This window comes from Giraffa tippelskirchi, chromosome X (assembly GCF_054371585.1).
Source record: "Giraffa tippelskirchi isolate mGirTip1 chromosome X, T2T-mGirTip1v1.2.pri, whole genome shotgun sequence".
Lineage (NCBI taxonomy): Eukaryota > Metazoa > Chordata > Mammalia > Artiodactyla > Giraffidae > Giraffa > Giraffa tippelskirchi.
Window position 1 is genome coordinate 85,087,803 of NC_137289.1, and position 26,514 is coordinate 85,114,316.

Consider the following 26,514-nt stretch of genomic DNA (forward strand, 5'->3'; position numbering starts at 1 on the left):
TCTATGCCCCTACCACCAATGCTGAAGAAGGTGATCAGTTCTATGAAGACCTAGAAGACCTCCTAGAACAATCACCAAAAAAAGATGTTCTATTCATCATTGGGGATTGGAATGCAAAAGCAGGAAGTCAAGAGATACCTGGAGAAAACCGGCAAGCCTGGCCTTGGAGAACAAAATGAAGCAGGGCAAAGACTAACTGAATTCTGCCAAGAGAATGCACTGGTCATAGCAAATATCCTTTTCAACAACACAGGAAACAACTTGACACATGGACATCACCAAATGGCCAATATCAAAATCAAACTGATTACATTCTTTGTAGCCCAAGATGGAGAAGCTGTATACAGTCAGCAAACACAAGTCCTGGAGCTGACTGGCTCAGATCATCAGCTTCTGATAGCAAAATTCAGGATTAAACTAAATAAAGTGGGGAAAACCACTAGGCCAACCAGGTATGATGTAAATGCCCTATGAATATGCAGTGGAGGTAACAAATAGATTCAAGGGATTAGAACTTGTAAACAGTACACCTGAAGAACTATGGACAGAGGTCCATAACATTGTATAAGAGGCAGTGAACAAAACTATCCCATAGGAAAAGAAAAGCAAGACGACAAAGTGGTTATCTGAGGAGGGCTTCAAATAGCTAAAGAAAGAAGAGAAGCAAAAAGCAAGGGAGAAAGGAAAAGGTATACTCAACTAAACACAGATTTCCAAAGAACAGCATGGAGAGAGACAAGAAGGCCTTCTTCAGTGAACAGTGTATAAAATTACAAGAAAACAACAGAAGGAGAAAGACTAGATATCTCTTCAGGAAAACTGGAGGCATCAAGAGAACATTTGGCCCAAAGATGGGCACAATAAAGGACAGAAACATAAAGACCTAATGGATGCTGAAGAGATCAAGAAGAGATAGAAAGAATACACATAACTGTACGAAAAAGATCTTAATGAACCAGTTTATTAAAATAACCAGATTATTCATTATTATAATGAACCAGATTATTATGATATTATAATGAATCAGATCATTATTATCAGTAACCCAGAGCCAGACATTCTGGGCCTTAGGAAGCACTGCTGTTAATAAAGCTACTGTATGCAATGGAATTCCAATAGAACTATTCAAAACCCTAGATGATGATGCCATCAAGGTGTTGCATTAATATGTCAACAACTCTGGAAGATGCAACAGTGGCCACAGGACGGGAAAAAGTCAATCCTCATCCCAATTCCCAAGAAGGGTAGTACTAAAGAATGTGTTAACCATTGGACAATTGCATCTCCCATGCTAGTAAGGTCATGCTTAAAATCTTGCATGCTAGGCTCCAGCATTATATGAACCAAGAACTTCCAGATGTCCAAACTGGGTTTAGAAAAGGAAGACGAACCAGAAATCAAATTGCCAACATTTGCTGGATCATAAAGAAAGCTAGCAAACTCCAGAAAAACATCTACCTATGTTTCATCAACTATGCCAAAGCCTTTGACTGTGTGGATCATAATAAACTGTGGAAAGCTGTTAAAGAGATGGGAATACCAGACCATAGTACTTGTCTCCTGAGAAACCTGTATGCGGGTCAAAAAACAACAGTTAGAACCCTCTATGGAACAACTGATTGGTTCAAGATTGAGAAAGGAATACGACGGGACTGTCTGCTGTCACCCTGTTTGTTTAACCTATACGCTGAGCACATCATGAGAAATGCCAGGCTGGATGAGTTACAAGCTGAAATAAAGACAGCCAGGAGAAACATCAACATCAGATATGCAGATACCACCACTCTAATGGCAGAAAGCAAAGAGGAACTAAAGAGCCTCTTGATGAGTGTGAAGGAGAAGGGTGAAAGAGCCAGCTTAAAACTAAATATTATGAAGAAGGGCATGACAACCCACTCCAGTATTCTTGCCTGAAGAATCCTATGGACAGAGGAGCCTGGCAGGCTACAGTCCATGGGGTCACAAAGAGTCAGACATGACTGAAGTGACTTAGTATGCACCTATCTTCCACAGCTCGATCAAAAATATAAATAAATAAATATTAAAAGATAAAAAATAAATAAAAAATATTTTAAAAACTAAGATCATGGCATGAAGCCCCATTACTTCATGGCAAAAAAAAGGGTGAAAGGTGAAAGTAGTGACAGATTTCCTCTTCATGGGCTCTAAAATCACTGCAGATGGTAATTGCAGTCATGAAATCAGAAGACGTTTGCTTCTTGGCGGGAAAGCTATGACAAACCTAGACAGCGTGTTGAAAAGCAGACATTACTCTGCTGACAAGGTCCATATAGTCAAGGTTACAGTCTTCCCAGTGGTCACATATGGTTATGAGAGCTGGACCGTAAAGAAGGCAGAGTGCTAAAGAATTGATGCCTTCAAACTGTGGTGCTGGAGAAGACTCCTGAGAGTCCTTTGGACAGCAAGGATATCAAACCAGTCAATCTTAAGGGAAATCAACTCTGAATATTCACTGGAAGGACTGATGATGAAGCTGAAGCTTCAGTATTTTGGTCATCTGATGCAAACAGCTAACTCACTGGAAAAGTCACTGATGCTGGGAAAGATTGAGAGCAGAAGGAGACGAAGGCATCAGAGGATGAAATGGCTGGATGGCATCACTGATGCAATGGACATGAACTTGGGCAAACTACAGGAGATGATGAGGGACAGGGAGGCCTGGCATGCCACAGTCCACGGGGTTGCAAAGAGTCAGACACAATTGGGCGACTGAACAACAACTACAGAGGTCATCTGGAAAATACTGGTTCAAAGAGTAACAGATTTTCAAAATGTTGGCATATTTCATTAAATAATATTTTAAAAATCACATTCATTAAAATCTCATCTTATGTCATCAAAAAGTCTTCTAATATTGGGAAGCTATAAAGTTCACACAGGTGGATACAAGTTTACAAAAATTCTAAATTTTGTTTGAAAGCTCAAATTTAAGATGGCTAACAAGTAGTATCAGTTGTTTTCCTTGAAGGAATAAACTTACTTCATTTATTTAGGAAAAATATATATGCCTAATACCCAAATATGAAAACTCATAGCTTGTCTATCAGTAATTGTTATAAGTAAAATGCTGAAAGTGAAAAAACTTAGTAACACAGTTTGCAATGCTTCAGGCGATTTTCCTCAAGGTGATCATCACAATTCAGTTTGCAGATGTACTTCAAAGACTTCCCTTTTCATCACACAATATTAAGACATACTCTTAATAAAATTTATAACATTTACTGTTCAAAGGTATTTTTTAAAGAGTAACTGGCTTTTCTTTTAAACTACAGGTACATGGTAAAGAACACCATGTCTACTGGTAGTTTGCTTCATACTCAGGCAGAAACAGATTTATTTTCTGCTTCTCTGACACCATCACTGCAGATATCAACACAGCAAAAACAAATTTAACAACTTATTACAACTTTTTTTCCCACTTTGCAGATCCTTCAAAAAGCTGAAAAATGTTTTATACTGTTGGCCACCACCTCAGGTGATACATTCCCCTAGATTTACTCTCACCCTATTGTAGCTTACTGCCCATTCCCAACAGTACTACTGATGTCTAAACAATGACAACTTCACTATAATTTAACCTAGTATCTTATAGGAAGCAAGGGATCAAAACAGACAATCCATTCATTCCCAAATCAATAAAGGTCTGCCACCTCTCACAGAAACTTAAGCTGTGTCTTCTGAATTATGTTCTCAATTAGCTGAAAGTTTTAGACCATTACCAAGCTTCCTTTTTTTTTTTTTTTAACTTTGGAAGGGAATCCTAAATGCATAACATATATTTCTACCTAACAAAACAGAAGATGTAAATATAACAACCTTTTCTGGATGCCCCCTACATTAAACTGCCTCAGACAACTCTGTTTTATATGTTTGTCTCCTCACTTGCAGTCATAATGATTGCTGTATCATACTATCAACCCTCTTCTAAAAGTGCCATGAACCTAGAAACCATATTTATTAGAATTATGTATTAAAGGCTCCAAGTGAGGGATACATTGAAATGTATTCAGTACGTTGGACATAGCTGATTTTCTTTCAGTTGTACAAAATCCTTTTTATTCTACATCTCTGTTGTGTGCAAGACAAATTAACTGGCTAAACAAAAGAATTCCAGACATTAAGATACTGTACTTGTGTTTAAAATGAAGGTTTATCTAGATAACTCGAAAACCACACAAAAAGAGGTTTGACAAATCAACAATTGAAGACCAGTGTTTTAAATAAACTTTTAAGATAATTGTAGATTCACATAGTTTAAAGAAACAGTAAAAGATAACCCTTTTATTATTTATCCACATTCTTCCAATCCATCAGTATCCACCAGGGTATCGATAGTCAAGATGCTGAACATCTCCATTAACACAAAGGTACTTCATGTGATCTTTTATAACCACATCCACCATTCTCCTTTATCCAACCTCACCTCTAAAACTTAAAAATCACTACTCTACTCCCCGTTTCTATAATTCTGTCATTTCAGAATATTATACAAGTGGTAGCATACTTTGGAAATTGGATTTTTTTTTTCCCATTCAGCATAATTCTCTGGGGATTCATCCAGAGAACTGTGTGTTATCAACTTCATTCTTTCTTATTCCTGAGTGGAATTATGTGTGTTGAGAGTTTGGCTAAGCTATTCCATAGGTTTAATGCTCTGGCATCCATTTTGTTTGGCCAAGAGGCCTGAGGGTGCCTTGAACTGACACTAGTCCCTCTGTGCAAGCACATGCCCTCAATAACAGTCTGTGGAGTCACCAGCAAATTTAAGTCCTGATACAACTGCTCCAATGATCACTGTAATAAACAGTCCCCCCTGCCTCTCAGGGTTTTTCCCTTATATACCCCTTAAATTAGACTCTTGCTCTTTTTGGTTTGTATTGATCAGTTCAGCCTTAGCCCAGAAACCCCAAAAGCACTCTACCTATAGACCCTAATAAAGGCAAATACCTCAGGTCCTGCTCAGCTCTCTCTGCCTGCACCCTGCCTTGACCTTGACCTCTCCCCATGTGGCCCCTCAAGACATGCTATGTACTTACCTTCAGGATTTGTGAGTGATAAACTTCTCTATTTCATTTTTCCTTGTGGTCTCTGGTTGAACCTTGGCTCATCATCCAACAACACCCTAAGGGGCTCCACTTAACAAATGTTAATTTAACAAAGTCACAAGCATGTGTAATGAATGTACCACAATATATTTCGCTATACAATCAGTTAAAGACCTCTGGACATTTCTATATTGTTACTATTGAGAATAAAGATGCTATGAATATTCATGTACAGGCTTTTGTGTCAACGTAGATTTTCGTTTCTCTGGGATTTAACTTTTTTTTTACACTCAAGAGTATAAATGCTGCATCACATGGTACCTTCATGCTTGCTCTAATAAGAAAACTGTCAAACTTTTCCAGAATGGCTATACCATTTTACATTCCCATCAGGAATGTATGAGTAATCCAGATTTTCTGTATCCTAATCAGTACTCGATGTTAGAACTATTTTTCATTTTAATCATTCCAGTAGATAAATGGTTATATTTTCTGTGGTTTTATTTCAAACATGGCTAATGAGTGAATATCTTTTCTTTTTTCTCATTTAATTTGCGTATCTTCTTTTGTGAAATACCCCTTCATGTCTTTTGTACACATTCTAATTGGATTGGTTGCTTGGTTTTTTACTATTTGACTTCCAGTTTATGTATTCTAAATACTAGCAACTTAAGAGGTATGCAGTTTACAAATAACTTCTGCCACTTTTTAGCTTCTTTTTTACATCCCCTTAACAGAGTCTTTAGCAGAGTAAGAGTTCTTAATTTTATTAAGTTTACTTCATCAATTTTTCCCTTTACAGGTCATGTTTTTGGTATCAAGTATATGAACTCCTTGCCTAGTCAAATATTCTATACTTTTTCCTATGTTTTCTTCTAGAAGGTTTATAGTTTTAAGTTTTGTGTTTTACCCTAAGTCTGTAATTTGTTTTTAGTTCATTTTTATATGACGTGTGAAACTTGGGTCAAAGTTCATTTTTTTGCCTATGGATATCCAGTCTTCCCTAGTGGCTCAGACAGTAAAGAGTCTGCCTGCAATGCAGGAGACCCAGGTTCGATCCCTGGGTCAGGAAGATCCCCTGGGGAGGGGAATGGCAATCCACTCCAGTATTCTTGCCTGGAAAATCCCATGGACGGAGGAGCCTGGCAGGCCCCAATCCATGGGGTCACAAAGAGTTGGACACAACTGAGCAACTAACATACTCACATCCAGTTGCTCAAGCACTATTGCTAAAAAGGCTCTCTTTTCATAGTGAACTATTTTTCCACTTCAGTCAAAAATTAGTTGGGCATAATTAATTGTATTTGTCTATTTCTCAGTTCTCAGTTTTTTTCTGCATTGATCTACGTGTCTATCCCTCTACCAATATAAAACTCTCTTGATTATTGCTGCTGCTGCTGCTGCTAAGTTGCTTCAGTCGTGTCCGACTCTGTGTGACCCCATAGAAAGCAGCCCACCAGACTCCCCCATCCCTGGGATTCTCCAGGCAAGAACATTGGAGTGGGTTGCCATTTCCTTCTCCAATGCATGAAAACGAAAAGTAAAAGTGAAGTCACTCAGTCGTGTCTGACTCTTAGTGACCCCATGGACTGCAGCCTACCAGGCTCCTCCATCCATGGGATTTTCCAGGCAAGAGTACTGCAGTGGGTTGCCATTGCCTTCTCCATGATTATTGCTAGGTATTAACAATAGTTTGATGAACATGAACTTGGGCAAACTCCAGGAGATGGTGAGGGACAGGGAGGCCTACGTGCTGCTCTCCATGGCATCACAAATAGTCATAAACGACTGGGTGACTGAATAAAAACAATTAATAACAGAATGATTCCATCAATTTATTCTTGATCAAAATTGTACTAGCTATTCTAGGGCCTAAGCCTTTCACTATACATTTTAGAATAAGCTTGACTATACCTAAAATAGAAAAACATACTAGGTTTTAAACAGGGATCCCATTAAACCTATATTACTCTGGAGACAGCTGACATCTTTACTAACTTATCTAATTTATGAACATGGTAGGTATCTTCAGTTTTTTTAGGTTTTCCTTAGTTTATTTCATCACCATTTAGTGATTTCCAGAATACAGATCCTGTACATGTTTAGTTAAGATGAACAAAGCTAGTGGAGGTGATGGGATTCCAACTGAGCTATTTAAAATCCTAAAAGAAGATTCTGTTAAAGAGCTGCACTCAATATGCCAGCAAAGGCCACAGGACTGGAAAAGGTCAGTTTTCATTCCAATCCCAAAAAGGGCAACGCCAAAGAATGTTCAAACTACCGGGCAATTGTACTCATTTCACATGCTAGTAAGGTAATGCTCAAAATCCTTCAAGCTAAGCTTCAACAGCGCATGAACCAAGAACTTCCAGCTGTACAAGCTGGATTTAGAAATGGCAGAGGAACCAGAGATCAAATTGCCAAAATCTGTATAATGTAAGAGAATTCCAGAAAAAAACATCTATTTCTGCTTCACTGACTATGCTAAAGCCTTTGACTGTGTGGATCACAACAAACAGTAGAAAATTCTTAAAGAGATGGGAATACCAGACCACCTTACTTGCCACCTGAGAAATCTATATGCAGGTCAAGAAGCAACAATTAGAACCAGACATGTAACAACAGACTGGTTCAAAATTGAGAAAGGAGTACATCAAGTACATCAAGGCTGTATATTGTCATCCCGTGAGATAGACCATAAAGAAGGCTGAGCGCCAAAGAATTGATGCTTTCCAATTGTGGTGCTTAAGAAGACTCTTGAGAGTCTCTTGGACTGCAAAGAGATCAAACCAGTCATTCCTAAAAGAAATCAATTCATTGGAAGGACTGATGCTGAAGCTCCAATACTTTGATCACCTGATGAGAAGAGCCAATTCATTGGAAAAGACCTTGATACTGGCAAAGATTGAGGGCAGGAGAAGGGGACAACAGAGGATGAGATGGTTGGGTGGATCATCGACTCAATGGACACGAGTTTGAGCAAACTCTGGGAGATAGTGAAGGACAGGGATGCCTTGCATGCTGCAGTTCATGGGGTCACAAAAAGCTGGACAGAACTTAGCAACTGAACAACAACAAATATCTAAGTATTTTATTTCCTTAAAGTAGTTGCAAATTATATTCTACTTCTAAATTTCACTTTCCACACATTCACTGATAGCATACAGAAATGAGATTTTCTGTATTGATCTTGTAGCCTGTGACATTGTTGAAATCACTAAATCTAGGAATTTCTTGGGTTTCTGTAGATTCCTTGAGATTTTCTACACAGACATATGTTATCTGCAAATAGGAACAAATTTCTTTCTTTCTTACTAGGATATCTTTTATTTTCTTGCTTTACTACAGTGGCTTGAATTTATGGTACTCTGTTGAATAAAAGAGGGGAGAAAAGACATCTTTTTCCATTTTCTTGACTCTAAAGGTAAGTATTCAGTCTTTCATCATTATGTATGATAGTAGCTATGGGGTTTCTATAGATGCTATTTATCAAGTCAAGGGAGTCAGCCTATATTCCTCATTTTCCAAGAATTATCATGAATGGGAATTTGATTTTGCCCTATGACTTTCTGTCATCAATATAACCCTATGATTGTTCTTCTTTAGCCTATTTATGAAGTGTGTTATATTGATTGACTTTCAAATGCTAAATTACCCTTGCATATACTTCGGAAAATTCCACTTGGTTATCATGTATAATTTTTTTTATATCCTATCAGATTCAATCTGCTAATGTTTTGTGTAAAGTATTTTGGATTTAAGATGATGAAATATACTAGTCTGTAGTTCTGTGGGGTTTTGTACTAATTTTGAATGTTTTTGTACCCTAATTTCATATCACCGTAACACTAGTATCAAAATGAGTTCTATATTTTAATGAGATTGTGTAAACTTGGTTTTAATTATTCCTTAAATAATTTGCAGCATGTAACAGTGAACTCATCTGGGTCTTGAGATATCTATTTTAGAATCTTCCAAATTACACTTTCAATTCTTTAATTGCTCTGGGACTATTCAAGTTGTTCATTTCATCTTGATTTAGATTTCATAGTTTGTTGATTTTGAATAATTCGCCTTCTATGTCTAAGCTGATGAATGTATGAGTATACAGTTGTTTGTATTATACCCTTATTATTCTTTCAATGGCTGCAGGATCATTCCTAATACCATGGCTTGTCTTCTCTATCTTTGTTATTCTTGCAAGAAGTTTACAAACTACACTGAACTTTTATTCTGCTTAGTTTCTCTATTGTTTTCCTATGCTCAGATTCATCCATTTCTTACCTTATTTTTTCCTTCCTTTTGCTGGTTTTGGTTAAATTATGTTATTTTACTAGTTGGAGACAGAAAATAGATTACAAAATTGAGACCTTTCCTCTTTTCTAATGAAAGTATTTAGTGGTATAAATCCCCCTCCATACAATGTTTTAATACTGTGTCACACATTTTTGATAGCTGAGCTTATATTTCTTTCAGATACATATCAGTTCAGTTGCTCAGTTGTGTCCAACTCTTTGCGACCCCATGAACCACAGCACGCCAGGCCTCCCTGTCCATCACCAACTCCCTGAGTCCACCCACACCCCATGTCCATCGAGTCAATGATGCCATCCAGCCATCTTGTCCTCTGTCGTCCCCTTCTCCTCCTGCCCCCAATCCTTCCCAGCATTAGGGTCTTTTCCAGTGAGTCAACTCTTCACATGAGGTAGCCAAAGTATTGGAGTTTCAGCTTCAACATCAGTCCTTCCAATGAACAGCCATGACTGATCTCCTTATATATGCACATAAACATGCATGCACACACATACATAAAAATTTCCCCGTTGAGACTTCATCTTTGGCCCACAGAGTATTTTAAAAAGTATTGTTTAATGTCTAAGTGGTTAGAGAGTGTCCTGTTATTTTTCTATTATTAACTTTTAGTTTGAGTCCACTGAAATCAGAATATACTATTTATGATTATGATTACAATTGTCTTAAACTTGTTAAGGTTTGTTTTATGGTTAAGGTTTGGCCTATCTTGGTAAATCTTCCAATTACTATGGAAAATATTATATACTATAAAACAGCATGTATTATTCAGGAACAAAAAGAAATGAGCCATCAAGCCAAGAAAAAACATGAATGAATCTTAAAATGCACACTGCTAAGTGAAAGAAGTAAAGTGAAAAGGCTACACATAATGTATCAATACGATTCCAACTGTGTGACATTCTGGGAAAGGCACAGCAATGGAAGTAGTAAAACTGTCCGTGCTTGTCAGGAATTTGGGGGGTGGGGTAGGATGAGAAGGCAGAGCACAAAGGATTTTTAGGGCAGTGTAACTACTCTTGTATGAAACTGTAATGATGGATGCATGTATCTATATATATTTGTCAAAAATGAATAAAGCGTATAATACAAACAGTGAAGCCTAATGTAAGCTTTTGTTTTTGTGGTTTTTACTCACCAAGTCCTGTCCAACTCTTTTGTGACACCATGGACTGTAGTCCGCCAGGTTCCTCTGTCCATGGGATTTCCCAGGTAAAAACACTGGAGTGGGTTGCCATGCCGTCCTCCAGGGGACCTTCTTGACCCCAGGGATTGAACTTGCGGCTCCTGCATTGCAGGTGGATGCTTTTAGCCTGGTGGGCTGCTGTGCATGGGGTCTCACAGTCGGACACGACTAAAGCGACTTAGCATGCATGCATGCATTGGAGAAGGAAATGGAAACCCACTCCAGTATTCTTGCCAGGAAAATCCCATGGACACAGGAGCTTGGTGGGCTACATACAGTCCATGGGGTTGCAAAGAGTTGGAAAGGACTGACATGACTGAGCATGTACACATGCACTCTGTGTACATGCACTCTGTGAAAGACAGTACAAAGAGGGTGGAAAGACAAGGTGGATTTGGAGAAAATATTGTGAAACATATATGAGATAAGGGGACTTGTACTCAAATAAACAAAGACCTCTAAAAACTCAATGATAAAGTAAGCAACTCAGTCAAGAAAATAAACACAACATCTGAATAGTTACCTCACCAAGTAAGATACACAGATGGTAAATAAGGATATGAAAAGATGCTCAACATCATAGGTCACAAGAGAAAGGGCAAGTCACTCAGTTGTGTCCACCTCCTTGCGACTCCATGGACTGAAGTCCATGGAATTCTCCAGGCCAGAATACTAGAGCGGCTAGCCTTTCCCTTCTCCAGGGGATCTTCCCAACCCAGGGATCAAACCCAGGTCTCCCACAATGCAGGTGGATTCTTTACCAGCTGAGCCACAGGGAAGCCCAAGAATACTGCAGTGGGTAGCCTGTCCCTTCTCCAGGGGATCTTCCTGACCCAGGAATCAAACCCAGGTCTCCTGCATTGCAGGCGGATTCTTTACCAACTGAGGTATGAGGGTAGGTCATAAGAGAATTGCAAGTTAAAACAATGAAATGCCACTACATTAGAATGAATGATGTAATAATTAAAAAAAAAAAAAAAAAGACACACGCCAGCCAAAACAGCAACAGAAACTCTCATTCATTGCTAGTGAGAATGCAAAACACAACAGCCACTTTGAAAGATAGTTTGGCAATTTATAACAAAATTAAACATACTCTTAACACACAATCCAGCAATCATGTTCCTTGGTATCTACTCAAAGGAGCTGAAAAGTTTTGTCTACACAACAATCTGCATATGACTGTTTATAGTAGCTCTATTCAAAAAGCTATGGACTTTAGTTAATAATAATATATAAATCACCAAAATTTGAAAGCAACCAAGATGTTCTTCAGATGGTGAATGTTAAGTAAACGATGGTATGTCCAGACAATGCAATATTCTTCAATGTTAAAAAAAAAAAAAAGTGAGCTATCAAGCTATAAAAAGACATGAAGGAACCTTAAATGCATATTGTTAAGTGAAAGAAGACAGCCTGAAAAGGCCATATACTGTATAATTCTGACTACATGACATGGAAAAGGAAGGCAAATCTAGAGAGACAGTAAAAGGATCAGTGCTTGTGAGGGGTTGGGAGGGAGGGGTGCACAGGAGAAGGAGGGATGAATAGAAGGAGCACAGAGGAAACCATTCTGTATGATACTGTAATGCTGGATACATGACATAATGCATTTATCAAAACCCATAGAGCTGTACAACACAGTGAACTTTAAAGTAAACTATGGACTACAGTTAATAAAATATATGAATAATGATTCATTAGTTGGAACAAATAAACCACACTAATATAAGCTGAGCAAACATGCAATCTGTGTGATTGGGGTGAGGGGTAGTATCATAACACTATCCATAGAGAGTTTCCATAGGAACTCTCTATACTATCTGCTTGATTTTTCTATAAATCTAAAACTGTTTATAAAGTAAAATCTATTCATCTTAAATGTTTTTAGTTTAAGAAAAAAGACAATTAAGTATCTAGTAGGGAGAAGGGGAACAGGTCTTCTCCAGAATCATCCACAGCAGTATTGAAATGCCTGAGAAAAACAGAGCAAGTATAAAAAAATTCTGAGAAAAAGAAAGCATGAACTAAACTTATTATGCTCATTGCTATTAAAGTATAAACACAAAAGAAGTCGTTGTCCAACTTTAAAAATACTCAGAAACAAAAACACCTATGAGAATTTTATGGAAGAAAAACACAAAATTATTTTTAGATGAAATTGACAGACAGCTACTAAAATTTATATGGAAATGAGAAGTCTAAAATAGTTAAAGTAATTTTTTAATAACATTTTTAAATATTCTCCTGTTACTTTTATTTTTTTTGGTTGCACTGGGTCTTCTTTGCTGTACATAGGTTTTCGTTAGTTGCAGAGAGCAAGGGCTACTCTCTAGTTGAGGTGCACAGGCTTCTCATTGTGGTGACTTCTCTTGTGGAGTACAGGCTCTAGGTGCATGGGCTTAGTTGCTAAACAGCATGTGGGATCTTACCGGACCAGGGATCAAACCCATGTCCCCTGCACTGGCAGGCAGATTTTTATCCACTGTATTACCACCAGGGAAGTCCCTAAGCAATTTTCTTAAAAGAGAAAAAAGTTGGAAGGACATAAAGTACTTGACATCAAGAGTTAACAAAAAAGCTACAGTAACCAAAAGCATCGCATCGCTTGCTTGCTTGCTTAATCGATCAGCTGTGTCCAACTCTTTGCAATCCTTTGCACTGTAGCCCGCCAAGCTCCTCTGTCCATGGGATTCTCCAGGTAAGAATACTGGAGTGGGTAGCCATTCCCTTCTCCAGGGGATCTTCCTGACCCAGGGATCGAAGCTGTGTCTCTTGTGTCTCCTGAATTGCAAGCAGATTCTTTATCCTGATTGCAAGCCATTTCTTGGTATCTCTTACTTACTAGTAAGAGGGAAAAAACAAAGATCAATGGAACAAAATGAAACAGAACCAGAGCAACAAATATGCAACCAACTGTTTCTGACACAGGTATCAAATCAATTCAATAAGAAAAGGGAAATCTTTTCAAGCAGTAATTCTAGAATAGCTGAATATCCATATGCAAGAATAATAAGCATTGACCTTAACTTAATGCCAAATGCAAAAATTAACCTGAAATAGATCAAAGAAGTAAAACTATAAAACTTCTAGAAGAAAACATTGAATATTTTCCCCACCTTGACATTATATAAGTATTTGTTAGATAAAACACAAAAAGGATAAACCATTAAAACAATTATAAAATGAATTTCATCAAAAAAAATTGATTTTTGAACAACATCCTTTAAGAAAACCAAAAGGCACACCAGAAAATGAAAGAAAATATTCACAATACATATATCTGACAAAGGGCTTCTATCTGGAAAATATAAAGAAATTTTCTACCTCAATACTAAGACAGACAATCCAATAAAAAATGGACAAAAAATTAGGACATTTCACCAAAGAAATAGATTTCAAATAGCACATGAAAAGGTACTTAATATCGTAGTCACTAGGGAAATGCAAATTAAAATGACAAGATACTACTACACACCTATCAGAATGGCTTTAAAAAAAACCATGAAGTGCCAGTGAGGATGGAAACTCTCATATATTTCAGGTGGAAATATAAAATGGTAAAGTTTTTTTTTTTTTTGGAAAACTGTCAGTCTCTTATACACATAAATATACTCTTACTACATGACCCAGTAATCCTACTTCTAGGTATTTCCCAAAGATAAAAATCAAAATATATCTCTATACCAAAACTAGTATCCAAATACTCATTGAGGCAAAAACTGAAGACACCAAAAAGTCCTTTGGCAAGTGAATGAATAAACAAAAAAATAGTGCAATAAAACTATGGCACTGTCAATTTTAAATTATTTGTTAATGATATCTAAATTGAAAAAAAGACAAATAACAAACTTGGAGACAATATTTGCAATTTATCCCTTTAAACATATAAATAATTATTTGAAATTGCAGCAAAAAATAACCAAAAGTCCAATAGATATAGTTTATCTATACTTTAGAAGAAAAGAAGCAACTACTTGCAAAACAAAAGCTATAAAAATGATACTTCAATGAGAAAAAGTTCAAACCCCAAAATTTTTTAAATGCAAATTTAAAAAACACTGGGATGTCACTGCTCAGCAGATTGGCAATATTTTTAAAATATGAAAATTGGGAAATCTGAATAAGAACAATGGGCTGTATCAATGTCAATCCTTGTTTTATTTCAAGTTTTACAAAATGTTACAATTGGTAAAAACTGGGTAAACGATACATGGGCTCTCTCTTTATTATTTCTTACAACTATATGTGAATTTACAACTATTCCAAAATAACCACACCATTGTATATGATAGTGAAAAGACTGAAAAAAGTTTAATTAAGAGAGCCTTGGTTGAATATGGTAAACACATATAAAGGAAAAGTAAGAAGTCACTGCAAATAGAAGCATGTATGCATATCTAATGCATTATGTATGCATATATATGTACTTATAACCATGGTTTATTTTTAAATGCAAAAACTATAAACAGCATGTTTGATAAGATCCTACATTTGCTTAAAACAAGTACAAACGTACATGCACATTCACATATATATTATGTATAAGGAAAACACATTCAGTTGGTGAAGCTGTGAGGACATAGGCACTCTCACACATGGCTAGTGCAAATGCAAACTGTACAGTCATTTTGGACGGATATTTGGCAATACTTACAACAGCAAAAGCAATTAATAACTCTTATACGAGTATCTACCCTCTAGATACATCTTCAACAATATAAAAATTTATATACACAAATTTATTCATTGCAGCCTTGTTAGCAACTGGAAAACACTAGAAAGAATCTGAATGCCTATACATAAGAGATTAGCTAAATAAACTATACTTCATGCAATCAATGAAGTATATGGCAATATAACTAGCAGGTAAAGAACCAGCCTACCAATGCAGGAGATGCGAGTTTGATCCCTGGACTGGAAAGATCCCCTGGAGGAGGGCATGGCCACCCACTCCAGTATTCTTGCCTGGAGAATCCCATGGACAGAGGAGACTGGAGGCTACAGTCCATAGGGTCACAAAAGAGTGGGACACTCAACAACCAACTCCAAGCAGGAACCCATCCGGTTTTCCCAGGACAGACTCCTCCCCCATATACTTCTGCTGTAGCTCCTCTGTGAATAATAACAGTACCCAAATAACAGTACCTCATGCATATTTCCTGAGTTTTTCAGATGCTAAATGCCACCATCAAATGGAACAAATTAACTACTTGATCATGCAGATATGGAGCCTAAGGACTGGTAATGTTGACGGAAACAAAAGAATTGTGCAGGAGCTGATCCCAGTCACTGGAACGCCCCTCCCTCACCCTGTCTTTAAAAATGCTTTGCTGAAATCCTTGGGGAGTTGGGTGTTTTTTGAGCAGGAGCCACCCATATCTCCCTGCTTGGCCCTGAAATAAACTTTTCTCTGCTCCAAACTGGACATTTTGGTTTCTTTGGCCTCACCATGCACCTTCTTCAGTAACAACAACAAAACTGAAAATATACAAAGTATTTTCTCAAACCATAATATAATTCAACTAGAAATTAATAACACAAAGATGACAGGAAACTCCTTAAAGAAGTTAAAGTTGACAATTACATTTTTCATCCTCAGAAGTTAAATCTTTCTTATATCTTTCATAATTCAACTTAACACTTTTAGTCGTTCTTCTACATTCATAACAATTGTTTTATGCTCAAAATTCTTCAAACTAGGCTTCAACAGTACATGAACTGAGAAATTCCACATGTTCAACCTGGGTTCAGAAAAGGCAGAAGAACCAAAGATCAAATTGCCAACATCCATTGGTTCATCAAAAAAGCAATCGAGTTCCAGAAAAACATCTACTTCTGCTTTCTTGACTAGGCCAAAGCCTTTGATTGTGTGTATCACAACAAACTGTGGAAAATTCTTAAAGAGATGGGAATACCAGACCACCTGAACTGCCTCCTGAGAAACCTGTATGCCAGTCAAGTAGCAACAGTTAGAACCTTGTATGGAACAACTGACTATTTCAGGATTGAGAAAGGAGTATAAGGTTGTTTATTGTCACCCTGTTTATTTAAAAAGATTGCTGGGAGAAATATCAACAACCTCAGATATATGGATGATATCACTCTAATGGCAGAAAGTGAAGAGGAACTAAAGAGTCTCTTGATGAGGGTGAAGGAGGAGAGTGAAAAAGCTGGCTTAAAACTAAATATAAAAACTAAGGTCATGACATCCAGCCCCATTACTTCATGACAAATAGAAGGGGAAAAGGTGGAAGCAGGGACAGATTTCCTCTTCTTGGGCTGTAAAATCACTGTGGATTGTGACTGCAGCCATGAAATAAGATGACTATTGCTTCTTGGCAGGAAAGCTGTGACAAAGCTAGACAGTATGTTAAAAAGTAGAGACATCACTTTGCCAACAAAGGTCCATATAGTCAAGGCCTTTCCAGTAGTCACGTACAGTTGTGAGACCTGGACCATAAAGAAGGCAGAGCACCGAAGAATTGGTGCTTTTGAACTGTGGTGCTGGAGAAGACGCTTGAGAGTCCCTTGGATAGCAGGGAGATCAAGCCAGTCAATTTTAAAGGAAATCAACCCTGAATATTCATTGGAAGGATTGATGCTGAAGCTGAAGCTCCAGTACTCTGGCCATCTGATGCAAAGAGCCAACTCATTGAAAAGGACCCTGATGCTGGGAAAGATTGAAGGCAGAAGGAGAAGATGAAGACAGAGAATGAGATGGTTGGATGGCATCACCGATGCAATGGACATGAACTTGGGCAAACTCCAGGAGATGGTGAGGAACAGGGAAGCCTGGCATGCTGCAGTCCATGGAGTCACAAGGAGTCAGACACAACTTGCCAACTGAACAACAATCTGAAGAAAATAAAAACACTAACTTGAAAAGACATTTGCTCTCCCATGATCACAGCTGCATCATTTACATAGCTGAGCATGGAAACAACTTAAATGTCCACCAATAGATTAATGGATAAAGAAATTGTGGGATGGGTGTGTGTGTGTGTGTGTGCATGCATATATATATATATATATATATACACACACACATATATATATACATATACACATATACATATATATATATATACACATATATATACATACATACATAGATATATGTATATATATGTATATATATACATGCTTGCTTGCTCAGTCGTGTCCAACACTTTCTAACCTTATGGGCTACAGCCTGCCAATCTCCTCTGTCCATGGGATTTTCCCTGCAAGAATACTAAAATGGCTTGCCATTTCCTCCTCCAAGAGATCTTCCCAACCCGGGGATCTTCCCAACCCAGGGATCAAACTCGCGTCTCCCACATCTCCTGCATTGGCAGATAGATTCTTTATCACTGATCCACTGGGGAAGCCCATGCCTGCCAATGCAGGAGACAACGGTTTGATCCCTGAATTGGGACAATCCCCTGGTGAAGGAAATGGCAACCCACTCCAGTATTCTTGCCTGGGAAATCCCATGGACAGAGGAGCCTGGCAGGCTCCATGGAGTTGCGAAAGAGTTGGAAACAACTTAGCAACTAAACAACAACAATGTGTATATATAATATATAAATACAATGGAATGTTAGCCATAAAAAATAATACAATCTTGCCATTTGTGACAATATGGATGGACCTCAGGGTATTATGTTAAGTGAAAGAAGTTAGACAAAGACAAATGCTGTATGATCTCTTATACGTGAAATCATTTAAAAAAAAAATCATAGATACAGGGAACAGACTGGTGGTTGCCAGAGGCAGGGGTGGAGGGTGGGAGAAATGGGAAAAGAAACTAAGAGACCTGTAGAAACTATCAAGCATACCAACAAAATGAGAGATCCAAAAGAAAAAGAGGGAGAGAAAGGGATAAAGAATATTTGAAGGAAAAAAAAAAAAAGAAGTCAATGTTGACATACTCACTAAGAGACCAGACATGTTCTCCAGCATCACATCTCTGAAAAATTTTCCCTGGGATGTGTCCAGCAAGGCCTGCAAATCTTGACTGAAATCCACACTTACTTCCTTGCTTTCTAAAACATCATGGATACTTTGCTTCTAAGAGGGCATCCCTGACAAGTTCTAAGGGAGGGTAGTTGACTTGATAGCATTGTAGAAGGGGACTATATGCATAGCATTTGGTGTTTCAGGCATATGCGTCTTTCTGCTGACTTTCCACGTGCCCTTAGACATAATCAGGGATATAGATTTATACATTGTAAACAACAATTATTTATTGAAAAGAAATATCACATGAGGTATAGTGTAAAATTACCTGGAAATGTTCAAATCAAATAATTCACACTTCCAGACAGGTTATTATAAAATTTGAGAACACAAAACAAAACTGTTTTCCCCATCCATTTCAAGTACATCTACAGATACATCATAAACCAAACAAAATCCCTGAGCTGCCAATATTTAACCATGACTATAGGTGGATCAGTCCCCAAATAAACCTCAAGTTTCTCATCTGCAAAATGCTTTACCAATTATTTAGAATTTTTAAGAGTTCCAATGAGTTGATGAGTAAAGTATATTGAGTGTAGCAAATATGAAATAAACAGAAGTGATAGTTCTATTTTTATTAAAATGACAGACAATCTTGAGGAAATATTCAGAATCCTGTAGGACTAAACAGGCTTCATATATAACTTGGGATCTGAAGTTGTAACCTCTCTCATCTCTATACAACTCAGGTATTCATTATAAGTTTTAAGACATACAATTCAGAAACATAAGCCACGAGACTTCTGTATTGAATGATGGGCCCAGTCTGACTCCTCTCAATTTTCTCATTGATCTCCAAGTATCAGTTATCATTGTCTGCTTTGTATCTTCATCTTATCAATCTGTGAAAGGGTTATAGATTTAGTCTGATTTAGTCAATTAAAGCTGTTCTAATCCCTCAATATTCTTCACAGGTCCCCAAATTATATTTCTGTAAGCTATTTTCTTATCCAAAATGCAGACCAAAACTAAGGAAGCAATATTCTCTGTTCTTCATTCAGTTTTCAAATTCAAATAAAGGGTAATTATGAAAAAGGAGTTTATGAAGAAACAATGCCCAATCTACATTATCTTAAGAAATCTAATGAACCAGAAATAGAATAAATTCAAAGAGATCCACACTGAGCCATAGTATAACCAAAATGTTGAAACCCAAGAAAAAGAGAGAATCTTAAAATTAAGAAAGGTAACTCACCAACAGAAACCATGGAAGCCAGAGGCAATGCAATGACATATTTTAATTGCTGGGGGGTAAAAGAGCTCTGAATCAATGACTCTATTTCTCATAAAACAATCCTTCAAAAAGAAAGGAAAGAGATTAACATATGGCAAGACAGCATGAGGAGCTCGAGTGTCCTGTTCCCCACTGAAACTGATGAAAACTATTAAAAAAAAAAAAAAAGCAACCGTTTAAACCCTCTGGAAGTGGTTTTAAGAACAAACAACAAATGAAGAAATATCTATTCAAGAACATCTTTTAAAATTCACTAAGGAAGGTGAGCCTGTGGTATCTGAACCAAGACTACTTTCTCCCTCCCTCCCTCTCCCATCCCAGCTCAAGGAGAGGAAGACTACTCAAGACTCCTGAATTCAAGACAAAAAACTCCCTCTCCACCACCACCCCCAAGTCCCATTTAGAGGGCTTTCTTCTCTGGAAGAACAGGGCATTGGAGTTTCCCATCCAGCTACCCAGCCTGTTGCTAGGGCTGAGTCCTGAACAACTGTGGTTTAGAGGTAGGGGTTCCCTTCTGCCACCTAATCCACAGTGGTGGAATGAAGACTTTTACTGGATGTGGTATGTGGAGAATACTGGGGCCCTGAACATCCTTGCCCTGGGTTGTGAGGAGTAAAAGGTAAACTGAGAGGATCTCCGGTTGTACTCTCCCCTCCACTAAGCACTCAGCTAACAAAACAGAACTGTCACTCAGAAACTTGCCATTGTCCCTACCCCCACCTGCAGAGATCAGACTCAAAGCTTTTGCTTGAGGGAAAAAGTAGACTTTAAAACAGATAGCTCCTATTCTCTTCTCAAAGGAACTGAACTGACTTCATTTGCAAGTCTATGGAAAAAGTCAAGCCTAGAGGAGCACTGAAAAAAAAGCCAGGTTGTAAAGAAAATCTGTATGCAGGTCAGGAGGCAACAGTGAGAAATGGACACGGAACAACAGACTGGTTCCAAATAGGAAAAGGAGTACGTCAAGGCTGGATATTGTCACCCTGCTTATTTAAATTATATGCAGAGTACATCATGAGAAGCGCTGGGCTGGAGGAAGCACAAGCTGGAATCAAGATTGCCAGGAGAAATATCAATAACTTCAGATACGCAGATGACACCACCCTTATGGCAGAAAGTGAAGAAGAACTAAAGAACCTCTTGATGAAAGTGAAAAGGTGGCTTAAAACTCAACATTCAGAAAACTAAGATCATGGCATCTGGTCCCATCACTTCATGGCAAATAGATGGGGAAACAATGGAAACAGTGACAGACTTTATTTTGGGGGGCTCCAAAATCACTGCAGATGGTAACTTCAGCCATGAAATTAAAAGACACTTGCTCCTTGGAAGAAAAGTTATGACCGACCTAGACAGCATATTAAAAAGCAGAGATATTACTTTGCCAACAAAGGTCCGTCTAGTCAAAGCTATGGTTTTTCCAATAGTCATGTGTGGATGTGCAAGTTGGACTATAAAGAAAGCTGAGTGCTGAAGAATTGCTGCTTTTGAACTGTGGTGTTGGAGAAGACTCTTGAGAGTCCCTTGGACTGCAAGGAGATCCAACCAGCCCATCCTAGAGGAGATCAGTCCTAGGTGTTCATTGGAAGGACTGATGTTGAAGCTGAAACTCCAATACTTTGGCCACCTGATGCGAAGAGCTGACTCATTGGAAAAGACCCTGATGCTGGGAAAGATTGAAGGCAGGAGGAGAAGGGGACAACAGAGAATGAGATGGTTGGATGGCATCACCGACTCAATGGACATGAGTTTGAGTAAACTCCAGGAGTTGGTGATGGACAGGGAGGCCTGGGATGCTACAGTCCATGGGGTCTCAAAGAGTCAGACACGACTGAGCGACTGAACTGACTGACTGAACTGTAAAGAAAAGCAATTGGGAGAAGATTCAAAATATACACCAAACTGTAGGTCAACGAGTTTGCAGGTGAGAAATGGGGAATAAGGCAACTGGGAAGAACCCTCTTGGAGCCAGAACAAATATCAAACACTAACCTGTACTAATTCTTCAAAAGACCCACAGTTTGATTGAATTAGTTTTCAGAGTAGTTTATGCCCTTGGGCATTATGCAAAACAATTAAAGGATCAGTGAATGGAGCTTGGCTGCTGGCTGCTGGGTGTGGTCAGAGAAAGACAGCTCTAACAAAACTCAGTCATCCCAGGGTGATGGTGGGTATATTCAAATTGCACCTCCCTCAAGAACAACATCAGGGACCTAACCTTGTGGGAAAGGAAACTATAAAGAGATACCATTTCACACCCTCTAGGATGATAACAAGTGCTGGTGAGAATGTAAACAAGTTAGAGCCCTCATACTGCTGAGTGTAAAGTGGTGCAGCCACTTTGGAAAAACGTCTAACAGTGTCTCAAACTATTAAGCACAGAGTTGCCATATGATCCAGTAACAACTCTTAAGTATACACCTATAGAAATGAAAACATATTTCTGTACAGAAACTTGTACATGTTTTAGCAGAATCATTCTTGATAGCCTAAAGGTAGAAACAACCCAAATGTCTGGATGGATGAACAAAGGAAATGTAGTATATCCATTCTATGAATGGAGCCATAAATGGGATATAAAGTACTGATACATGCTACAACATACATGAACTTTGAAGAAGTATGTTAAATGAAAGAAGCCAATCACAAAAGGCCATATATTATGATTCTATTCATATGAAATATTCTAAACTGGAAAATTTTATAGAGATAAAAGGAGATTAGTGGTTACCTAGGGCTGGGCAGGTGGGGTTCAAAGGGGTATTGGCTTATGGCTAAAGCATATGGACTTCCTCTTGGAGTGATGAAAATGTAAGATTTGGTGATGGATGCACATATACTAAAAACTATTGAACTGTACACTTTAAATGGGTGAATTGTATGGTATGTGAATTATATTTCAATAAATCTATCAAAAGGGAACTGAAGGAGACATTAAGACATTCCCAGATAAACAAAAGCTGAGGAAGTTCACTGCTAACAGACATGCCCTACAAGAACTGTCAAAGGGAGTTCTTCAGAATAAAATGGAAGGATAATAGTCGAACTCGAAACTATATGAAGAAATAAAGAACACGGGCAAAGGTAACTACAAGCGATCCCCAAGTGGTTCAGTGGTAAAGAATCTGCCTGCCAATGCAGGAGACCCAAGAGACTCAGGTTTGATCCCCTGGGTCAGGTAGATCCCCTGGAGGAGGAAATGGCAACCCACTCCAGTATCCTTGCCTGGGAAATCCCATGGACAGAGGAACCTGGTGGGCTACAGTCCATGGGGTCACAAAGAGTTGTATACAACCGAGTAACTGAGCATGCATGCAGCAGCAGCAAAGTTAACTACATAGGTAAATATAAAAGCTAGTATTATTGTATTTCTGGTTTGTAATCCCTCTTATTTTTTTCTATATGATTTAAAAAGAAACAGACAAGCTAATCCTAAAATTCATATGGAATTACAAGAGGTCCCGAATAGCCAAAACAATCTTGAGAAAGAACAAAGTTGGAGAATTGACACTTCTCAATTTTAAAAATTAACACAATCAACAGTAATCAAAAGTATGGCACTGGAATAAGGATAGGCACAGAGACAAATGAAATAAATTTGAAAGACCTGAATAAACCCAAACACCTAAGCCAACTGATTTCAACAAGGGCGCCAAGACCATTCAATGCGGGACAGTCTCTCCAAAGTGTCGTGCTGGGACAACTGGCTATGCACATGTAAAAGAATGAAATTGGATCTCATATCATATATAAAAATAACTCAAAATGGATATATGACATAAATATAAGAGCTAAAACCATAGAACACTTAGAAAAATACATAAAGATAAATCTTAGATTTATTTGGCAAAGAATTCTTAGATTTGACACCAAAAGTACAAGCAACAAAAGAAAAAATAAAGCAGACTTTAAAAATCTGTATACCAAAGGACATTACCAGGAACGCATAAAAAACATATACAGAATGGGAGGAAATTTGTAAAATTCTACATATGAGATATATATACATGATCAGACTATCCAGAATATGCAAAGAATTTGTAGCTCAACAACAAAAAGACACTCAAATTTTTTTTAAATGGGGGGGAGGGGGGCAAAGGACTTGAATAGACTTTCTTTTCTCTACAAAGAAAATACACAAATGTCCAATAACACAAATACAAAATATCCAGAATATGCAAAGAATTTGTAGCTCAACAACAAAAAGACACTCAAATTTTTTAAAAATGGAGGGGGAGGGGGGCAAAGGACTTGAATAGACTTTCTTTTCTCTACAAAGAAAATACACAAATGTCCATTAAGTGCATCAAGGTGGCCAAAATCATTGGTGATTAGGGAAATTCGAATCTAAACCACAATGATATAACACTCCAAACACACTAGAATGGTTGTAATTTTTAAATTAAAAAAAAAAAAACAGGAGATAACAAGTGTCGGCAAGGAAGTGTGGTAATTCTATGTTTAACTTACAGAGAAACTGTCAAACTATTTTCCACAGTGGCTGCACGATTTTACATCCCAGCAGCAATGTATGTGAGCTCCAATTTCTCTACTTCCTTGTGGACACTTGTTTCCTGGCTTAATTTTTTTTTTTTAATTAGATTCTGCCCTCAAATTTAGAAGAAATTTCAACTGGTCCCTGTTACTGCAGCCCAACACTTAAAATTCAACTTTTAAAAATTTCCCTTCAAAATGTATAAAAACTAACCCATACTAGAAAAAGTTCACTACATCACAAAAGTTTAAGAAATGCATGGGAAAAATAATCACTTTACTTTTTTTCTTAAATATTTATTTGGCTGTACCTGGTCTTAGTTGCCGCAGGCAGGATCTAGTTCCCCGAACAGGGATTGAACCAGGCCCCCTGCATTGGAAGCACTAAGTCTTAGTCACTGGACCACCAGGGAAGTCACAAGAATCCATTTAAAATAATGGTTACTTCTGAGGAAGAAGGAAGGGATGCAATCAGGGATGGGTACACAGAGCACTCCAACTATAATGGTAATGTTTAGTTTTTTATATAAGTTTGGCTGGTGAGAAAAGAGGTTCACTGTGTTATTCTTTATATGTTTCTATATGTCTTAAGTATTTCATAACATAGTATAGAAGGCCCCCCAAAAAGACAAAGAAAAGAAAGTTTATCCAACATTCCTTCATCACTCACTGCTGTTGCTGCTTAATCACTTCAGTCCTGTCTGCCTCTGTGCAACCCTATGGACTGTATAGCCCTCCAGGCTCCTCCCTCCATGGAATTCTCCAGGCAAGAGTACTGGAGTAGGTAGCCTATCCCTTCTCCAAGGGATCTTCCCAACCCAGGAATCGAACCCGGGTCTCCTACATCGCATGCAATTCTTTACCAGCTGAGCTACCACTGAAGCCCTCATCACTCACCACCACCATCACCAAAAACATGAAATTATACTAGACAGAGTATTCTATACCTTACATTCTTCACATAACAATCCATTAGAGTATTCTCTAGATCAATAGAGGTAAATCTGTTTCCACAGTTGCAAAATATTTCATAATATGAATGTCCCAAGATTTATTCAAACACTCTCCTACTGACGGATATATAGGTTGTTTCCAGTTGTCACAAAAACAAAGCTACAAAAGCATCCTTGTTCATATATCCTTACACACTGGTACATTTATTTCTGTAGAATGGATTCTTAAAAGTCAGAATATTAAGTTCCAGTATTTAGTCAAGCAGTATTTGTGTCTTTTTATTTCCTTACATATTGTCAGATCATTTTTTCAAAAGGTTGCAGCAATTCATAGTCTTTCCAGCAATGTATGAGTAAGATGTGGGCATTTCTTGAGGGAAATTTCTTTTAACCACATAAGCATTTAATAGATCAAATCCAGTTTTACTGTCTTCCCCTACAGTAAACATGTAATGATATTATGCTTAACATAAATTTATTTTCACCAAGAGATTTGAACACTGGAAATTTATCTCTTTTCTTACTTAGTGAGTAAACAAGCTAACAATTCACAATATAATGTAGCAACTCCCCGAAATATTATCTATACACACACACACACCCACCTCGATCTCTAAGATGTTTCTCGGACAAATGTTAAGTATTATAAGACCAAAAGTCCTCATTTGAAGTATATATAAAGGGCACAGAAAAAAATTATTTTAATCTAGCCCACCGTGAATACATTACAAACTGACTGGTTTATCAAAACTAAATTTGCACATGGAAAGGCAGCCCTTAGGAATTAAGGACCCGCAGGTCCAACAGGTTAGGCAGTTCCTGAAAGCGCTTTAGGGAGAGAGAATTTTGCGGCGGCATGGTGTCAATAAAAACCCGATTAAACAAATTTTAAAAAAAAAGGAAAACGACCCAGAATACCCACTAGGAGCTAGTTTCTGCAACCACCTATCCTCATCCGTGATAGTAAGGTGATTAAGGAGAGAGAAATTACTCTCCAATATTTTGAAGAGAGAGAAAAATGAAATGTAGGCCGGCTCCTCCCCCACTCAGTCAGGCCATGCGATGCCGAAGTGTGTAACGTTACTAATGGTCACTTTTCAACTCGATGCGAGGTTCAGCACTCACCTCAACACAAATATCCGCAAGTTCCTGGACATTCCTTAGGAGACTCGTCCTTTGGCCGTCTTTTCACATAAAGTATGCCTGCAGCGCTTACACCCTATGCAAATGCCGCCATCTTAGGTTTTAGATGAGCCTTAGGGT

General features: G+C 37.9%; 1 long non-coding RNA gene across 1 annotated transcript in view; it reads right to left on the reverse strand.

Annotated features, from left to right (window-relative positions):
• LOC145536831 (uncharacterized) overlaps positions 1 to 26,514 on the reverse strand; it is a 109,973-nt gene extending 83,459 nt beyond the window's left edge. The window contains exon 1 of the long non-coding RNA XR_014076038.1: positions 26,377 to 26,514. This is a non-coding gene — a long non-coding RNA (uncharacterized LOC145536831). The remainder of the gene's footprint in view (positions 1 to 26,376) is intronic.